Genomic DNA, 7,307 nt, shown 5'->3' with positions numbered 1-7,307 from the left:
TCCCCGCCGGGCACCGCGGGGCGAAGGCCGCCCGTGTGGGCCCCGCTCCATTGTGCTCGGCGGCGCGGGGCTGCCGACCATGTTGAAACGGTTACACGGCGAGTAATGAGGATTTACTGCGCCCGGCCCCGAGTTGCAGCCAAGAAATAAAAGCAGGGATCACAACAGGCATTTTTTTAATTTGAAGCAAAATAAAAAAAAAAAAAGAAGAAAGAGAGGATCCGCTCTCAGAAAACAACAACCACATCCACAGATCAAAGCAGCTGCTCTGCGCTCGCTCTGGGTTTTAAGAGGCTTCTGCAGCTCCAGAGATGTTTACACAGAGAGGGAGATGCAAACGCTGCGCTGTGCCGATGCCGTCCCCCCTCATCTGGCCAAACATTCCCAGGAGGCGACGTGAGGTCAGCGCAGCCCCTGCGCTCCGCTCCTGCAGCCTCCGGGCCAGGACGCAATTCAGTTCCCATTAGCAAACCCACACGGGCGCTTGGGAAGCCTCCCATGCGCATCCCGCCCGGGCCAGGGCGGATCGGCRGCTCCCTTGAGCCCGGGATGGCCCAGGCCACCGGGAAGGAGTGGGCGGCTCCAGGTTGCCCGTTGGCTTCGCACCGTGGAGCAGCCTTGGTGCTTCCCTGTCTCCTTAGGAGCGCTCCAGCCTGCTCCGGCCATCGCTAACGGGCTATAAAAGCCCTTCCCGTTCGGTCCCGCTGGCTGCAGCCCAGCCCCGCAGCGCCCGCTCCCTGCGCTCCATCTGCTCCGGAGACAGCGGCTGCTGTTTCCCAGCGGCCCGGATCCCTGGCGAGGGGCTCCGTGTGTCGCTTCCGTAAACACTCGGGACTACATATCCCTAGTTGGGTTGGTTTTGCGCTGCGGGAGCATCCCACGGCTGCGCGGAGTCGACGCAAACGGCGTTGGGGAAGCGCTGAGGATTCCTGGAATCTGCTGGCGGATTCCTGGGAATTGTGGCATTTGACAGAAGCAGCAGGAAAGCGCCGCAATTCCCAGGAGTCCGTCRGCAGCCTGGGCTCAAGCGATGCTGGTGACCTGGGGTGCAAGCTCCCCGGGCCAGCGCCATGCTCCGCTTTTCACCATGCTTCCAAGTGGGATAAAAGCCATCGGGTGCCACCAAACGCCGCCGTTCTTCCTGGTGCTGCCAGGGCTCTCCCATGTGGCCAGGGCCCTGTTTGATGGGATGGGAGGCCGCCGTGCGCTGGGATGAGGTGACTGGCCCTGCGTTCCCAGGAAGGTCTATGGCAGCGCCAGGAATAGAAGGCGAGTCCCCGTTCACAGCTAACCACGAACCACAGCGCTCCCAGAATAAGGGTCCCTTTTTCCAGGTGGATTTCTACGGCGCTCCAAGTGACATAAGCGCTTCCAGAAATAGGGGCTCCTTTATGCTGGGATAAGCGCCGGGAAGACAGAGGTAGAGCAAATAGCTGGGGGAGTCGCTGCCTGCACCACGCGACCGGCTGCAGAATCACTGGGATGCAGACAGAGAAGGAAGGGAAGCAAGGAAAGCCACTTATTGCTCCYTAAAGCTCGGGCAATAACATTCCCCATATAAGATACCGAAAGATCCTAGAGCTAACGAAGGCAAAAGGAGGTTTGGGGCATTTCCCATCGCACGTGCGATATCTTTCAAATCCGAACGAGGCCGATGCGAGAGSGCGGCAGGTGCTGGTGCACGGAGGGGCCCGCGTGGCGGCGGGGACGCCGCGGGTTAACGCGCTCCCTGCGGCGCCTGCTTCCAAGGAGCTCGGGGCCTCCTTAAAATAGTTTATGAAGTCGAGTCGGGGATAAATCCAACACCCCGGAGCAGAAGGAGCCCTATTAATTGCCCGCGTTTTCTCGCGCCGGAGCAAAGAGGCGATTTTATTTGCACAAGCTGCCAAAGGTGTCCGTCACCTTCCCACTTGCATTTCCATGTGCCATTTAACAAGGCAGTAGTTTATTTCCAGAAGCCCCAGCCAGACCCGAGCCAACTGCGTCAATATTTTGCTGCTTACACAAATGCCATCATTAGAGTCAATACTGTGTTTTAGGAGAGGGTTTTTTTTTTTTTTTTAAATAAATAAAAACACACGGTTCCTCCAAGATGATGTACGTATAGCCCTTAAATTAACAAGAGCGACGCAAGGCTGTGAGCTGGGCTTACCTGGGTGCACAGGCCCTGCTTTAAAGGGCACAGAACACAACTGCAGGGCACTGACCTGACCAAAGGCATTTGCTAATTAATTCTTTCTTCCAAGAGACTTAACTGCCTCTTGCCATCGGAAACCGAGGCAAAGCCGAGCCAAATCCAGAGGCTGTTGGAAAACACGGAGAGACTCTTCTTGGCTGCAGCAGGAGCACTGATCCCGCTGCAATGCCGGTGTCYGCGGTGGTGCCCCCCACCCCTCTCCCATGGCCGGATTTGGGGGTTTCTCCTTCCTGGCAGCACCCGGGTGCGGGGACGAGGGCTTCCTGCAGCCGTGAGCAGCTCAGTGGCTCCCCGCATCCTCCTGCGGCCCGGGGAGCTCCTGTTGACTCTGGCTTTTGGGAAGCRCTCGCAGGGTTTCTGGTGCAGTGCTGCTGTCCCTCCTGCCTGCAAAGAGCGGCTGCAAGTGTGCCAAAAACCTCCTTGCACCCCAGGCCACCAGCATCTGGGAGCCCAGAGCAAGAGCTGCCACAAAGCCCTGCCCTGGGATCACTGACCCGCTCAGGATGAGCCGGGGGACACGGCAAAACCCAGGGATCACCTTCACCCGCCAGCGCGGGACGCCCTGCGGGATCATCCTGCATGGGGCCCATCCTGCACGAGAACAGAGCGGTCACCAAGCCCCAAACAGCCCCGGGCAGCTGGAAGCAAGAGGCCCTTATTATTATTTTTTAATTTCAAATGCACTTCTTAACCTACAGGAAAGTAAACGTTCTTCTTGGATGGCCAAGAAAACCGCGCGGGGATTTTCCAAATGGGAATGACTGCCTGTTTATGAGCGGAGGGCTCCAAGTGCAGAAATAAATGGCTCGCTCTCAGCAGGTTTTCCTTTCTATATTTACCCTCCCCGAAAGCGAACATTACTGCACACTGCAACGTTTATTCCCTCTGATCAGGGGAGCGGGCGAAGAGAGCGACCAGCCACAACACGTCAAACAAACTGCTAATCTGCAGCTCGCGCGGGGCTGGGGCGGAGGGAGTCCCGAGGCTCCGCGGTGCCGCTTCCAGCCCTGCAACGGCTTCGTCCCGGCCGCCCCCTCGGCCTCCTCCTCGCGAGCTCCCAAGGTGCAAGGACTTGCCCYGCGGGGCACAAGAGGTGCACACAGGGCGGGCAGCAGCACTGGGATTTKCCAGGGCAACTCCGGGCGCTTCCCRAGCCCGTTTATCCCCATGGGCCACTCCTTCTAGGGACACATGCTCAGCRYGGAGCCGCTGCCCTGCAAAGYGTCCGGGAAAGCYCTCGCGGGACCAAGATGTCACAAACCGCATCTTCATGCAAGGCTGCCCACCCGGCTGTAAAAGCTCCTGGCGTAATCCACCCCTCCAAAAAAGGGGGAAAAATGAGAAAATAGGAATCACCTGATTCTCCTGAAGGTTGCCCACATCACATGCCTCGCTCGCATCAAATCTGGGCTTGACCTCCAAGTTACCTTGAGGATTCCTAACTAACGGCGCCGCCCGCCCCGACGCGGGGAGCGCGACGGAGCCTGCGCGGGGGCATCGGATGCCGCGAGCGCCCGTGGGTGCCCAACRCGGCCCCAGCAGCACCCATCGCACCCGACCTCGATGGGAACAGCCCGACGGGATCTCATTTGCTTGGGCTTTTWCAACTCTAACCTTTCATTTTTGGAAAAGCCTCGTTGGAAGAGCTCAGCAAACCTTCCCCGGCCYGAAATTTCAAGCGCATTTGCGCTAATCCCGATTAATGAACATAAGGCAATTTAGATAAACCGCATTAAAGCGAAACACCTTTGAACTTTTTTTTTCCCCTTCTTTTTTGGATCGCAATCCCTCCCTGAACGCCGTGTGTGGTTTGGGCCTCACCAGCGCAGCCTTTCCGCAGCGCCGAGTGCTTCCCGACGCCCCGTGATAATTATTTACAATATAAATTTGCACGCGGCGACCAAAATCATCCTTTCCCTGGGGACATACGATGGGGAGCTCCCAGCTCCGTGCACGTCCCCGGGCAGGACTCCTGGGCGCAATCCAGCCCTGACCGCAGGCCTCTAAGCCTCGGTTTTCCCAAGGCCATCCCTGCAAGGCGAGGGCGCCGGGAGCGGGCTGCGGGACAGGCTCCGACGTGCGCCGCGGCCGCGCCGGCAAAGCCGCCTGGCCGGGCTGCCTTCCCAGGAAAACAGCGGTGCTCCAGCTTTGCGGGGGGGAATTAATAGCTGCTTTAGTCACGGGGGAGAAGGAAAACTGCCCCCGAGGCCGGGAGCTCTGGCGATACCTGCTGGCGCTTCCCTCCTCTGCCTCCACGGCTTCCCCTGCCCTCCCAAGGGGATGAGGTGACTGGAAGGAGCCCAAGCTGCTGCTCGGAGCCTCCCAATTCCCTCTTTTCCCGTGAGCGGCCATGCCAAGGAGGCCGTGCAGCTGCCCGGCCGATCCGTTTGCTTTTCCTGCACAGAGAGGCGGCCTTTGCCATGGCGCCGCGCACAGCCCTGCACGCCATGCCTGCCGAGCCCCGCTCCCGGCTCACCGCGAGCGGGATACGCGGGAAGTTTGCTTTCGGCTGCCTCGGTCAACATGTGGGCGTGTAAACAGTGACCAATTGCACGGCAGGTCCGACTCCTTTAAATGGGCACTTTCACGTTAGTCAGACGTGCAAAAACACCAGCAGCTTTTAAACAAAAAGCCCGTTTCCCCAAGGCACTTCTGTTTGAACAGGCGGGCCCTTCCCGGCTGTCACCGCCTCGCTACAGCCGGCGGCCGGGTGAAGTCACCGTGTTAATCCTGGCCCCGCGGATGCTCGGGGGTGGCTGGCGATGCTGGGGGTGCCCGTGGGGACATTGGAAAGATGTTTTAGGGAGCCGAGTCCTCAGCACGAGGCTGAGCAGCTGCTGCTCTGCCCGTGCTGCCAGCAACCCACAGCTCCGCGGGTTGCGGAGGCCCTTCCCAGGTGACCAACAGCGTTCACATCCTTCCAAGGATATCAAAGGACAAATGGGAAACATCTCTGCGGAGTGCACTGCGTGACAGTCGTACCTACCATGACGGTCAATATCTACCCTGAAAGATCCCAGTTTCCCCCGTTGGGATTTCAGCTAGATGGCTTGGATAAAGTACATCAATCTTATCAGTGAGATGGATGCAGCTCATTAACAAAGTAGATTAAAAAAAATACTCTGCTTATTAACAGTGCTCCCAACATCCTGTGCCTTTGCAGCAAGTTAAAAGTCACACAGGAATTAGATTCCCTTGCAGAAACCTGCACAAAATGCATTAAAAATAATCTCTGCTATCCCAAATCTTCAAGTCGCCAGTCACAGGGCAACCAAGTTAATGCAGGGTAAGCACATATATATTTAAAGACACGCAGTGGCCTCCTTGGATTTATCAGCCGGGAGAGCCGAGCTCTTAAACCAGGCGAGACTAGAGCAAGTTGAAGGGACACGGAGGGCTCTGCTGGCCTTGAGGGTCTGTGCCACGCACGTGGGGCCGTCACCTCAGTGTGTGGGACACGCAGCCTCTGCTCCCCTTGTGTCTTCCTGCTCCTCCCAGCTTTTGAGGCTGGAACCACCAAGAGCTGCTCCGGTTCCCTCTCCAAGGGATATTTGGGGAAAGTCTGAGTCCTGCCTGCAGCCTGGTTCTGCCTGAGGTTGGTCCACTGCCGCTGAGGGAATGTTCTCTGCGCTGAGCCAATCCTTGGAGAAAAATAAATAACTAAAAATCTCACATCTGCCTGTAAAAGTGCATGGAAATCACTGCTAGTGCCCAGGYCTTGCTTTGAGAGGTGGATTCGTTCCGATGCAGAGCTCACAGCTCTCACACCTCCGAGGCTTCCCTGCAAAGTCAGGGAGATTCCCCTCGCGGGTGGACAAGCTCCAGGCTCGTCCAGAGGGAGGCAAGAGCCGTCCACGCCTCTGCAAAGACGCTTTTCCCAGCTCGTTTCCCAGTGGCATCCGCCCCCGAGCCCCGGGCCGCCGGCTGGCTGATGTAATCGCAGCTCTGCCCCAGCCGAGCAGTTTTCCCTTATTGCTTTTTGATGAGATGATTTTTTACGATCCCCCGGTGGCCTAAGGAAATCGGCGGTGGTTGGAGGCGGTTGCTGTAACACGGCCTGGTCCTGCAGACACGCGGCTGCGCGCCGGGCTGCGGCGGTCCCGGCTGCACTAACGCAGCTGCGGCGGGGCTGCATCGCGTGCCCTCCGAGCCGCTGCAAGCCCCGGGCAGCAGCAGGAGCCCCAGGCGCCTTTCCGGGCCCTACCTGGCATATCCCCCCCTTGCAGCAGCAAGAGGCTGGGCGCTGCGGAGCCGTTTGTGCGGCCCGGCTGCAGAGCTGCAACTAATTACCGGGTGGTAATTTGGTTGTGTCCCCATGGAGGGGGCCAGCGCTCCGCCTTTAATCCTCTGCCTCACTGCGGCCGAGCGCCCGGCCACCTCGGAGCGCTGTCGGGGCCGATCCAGCGGCTCCCGCGCTGGCCCCTTCTCACGGCCGCCCCGAGCGTTCCCAAGGTGGCAAACGCGGCACCGCAGCACCAGGATCCTTGTCCCAGGGTGGGCGCCTTCCCCCATGGATTAAATCCAAGTCCTGGTGAGGTCAAAGGGAGAGTTTTAACAAAAGCGAATGTGGCCGGAGCCTCCCCCGCTGCCTACCAGGAAGAAAATGGGAAAGGCTTCAGGGCAGGACGGTGGTACAAACCAGCTCCCGTCGTGGAGCCTTCCACGGGCTTTCATTTTTTTAAAATTTCTTACTTTATGTCTGCTGACAGGTCTAAGGCGCGTACCCCTGCAGCCGGCGGCACTAAGGCACAGCCTTGCAGGGGCTTTAGGCACAAGAACAAGCAGCGCGGCGCTGATGCCGTGACTGCCCCAGCCCTGGGAGCGCCGGGATTCCTGCCATTCCAGAGGGATGGGGAGCCGGGCCGGCAGCTCCCTTTTGTGCGGCCGGCCTCGGGCGGGATGCGCAGCCGCCACCTGCGCGGCGCCAGGAAGGGCGCCGGGAGCCGCGGCCCGCGCTCGGCTGCGCGCTGCTCAACCCGCCGCGGTGCCCGAGGCTTGAGGGAGAGGCAGCGCTGGCTCGGGATCCCCCCTGGATCCCCCTGGGATTTCGCAGCGCCGCGGGGGGAACCCGGGGCAGGGCCGAGGCCGCAGCCGCCGCCCTCGCGGGCCC

This window comes from Nothoprocta perdicaria, unplaced genomic scaffold (assembly GCF_003342845.1).
Source record: "Nothoprocta perdicaria isolate Ctin4 unplaced genomic scaffold, notPer1 scaffold_97, whole genome shotgun sequence".
Classification (NCBI taxonomy): Eukaryota; Metazoa; Chordata; class Aves; order Tinamiformes; family Tinamidae; genus Nothoprocta; species Nothoprocta perdicaria.
This window is presented reverse-complemented; position numbering follows the sequence as displayed.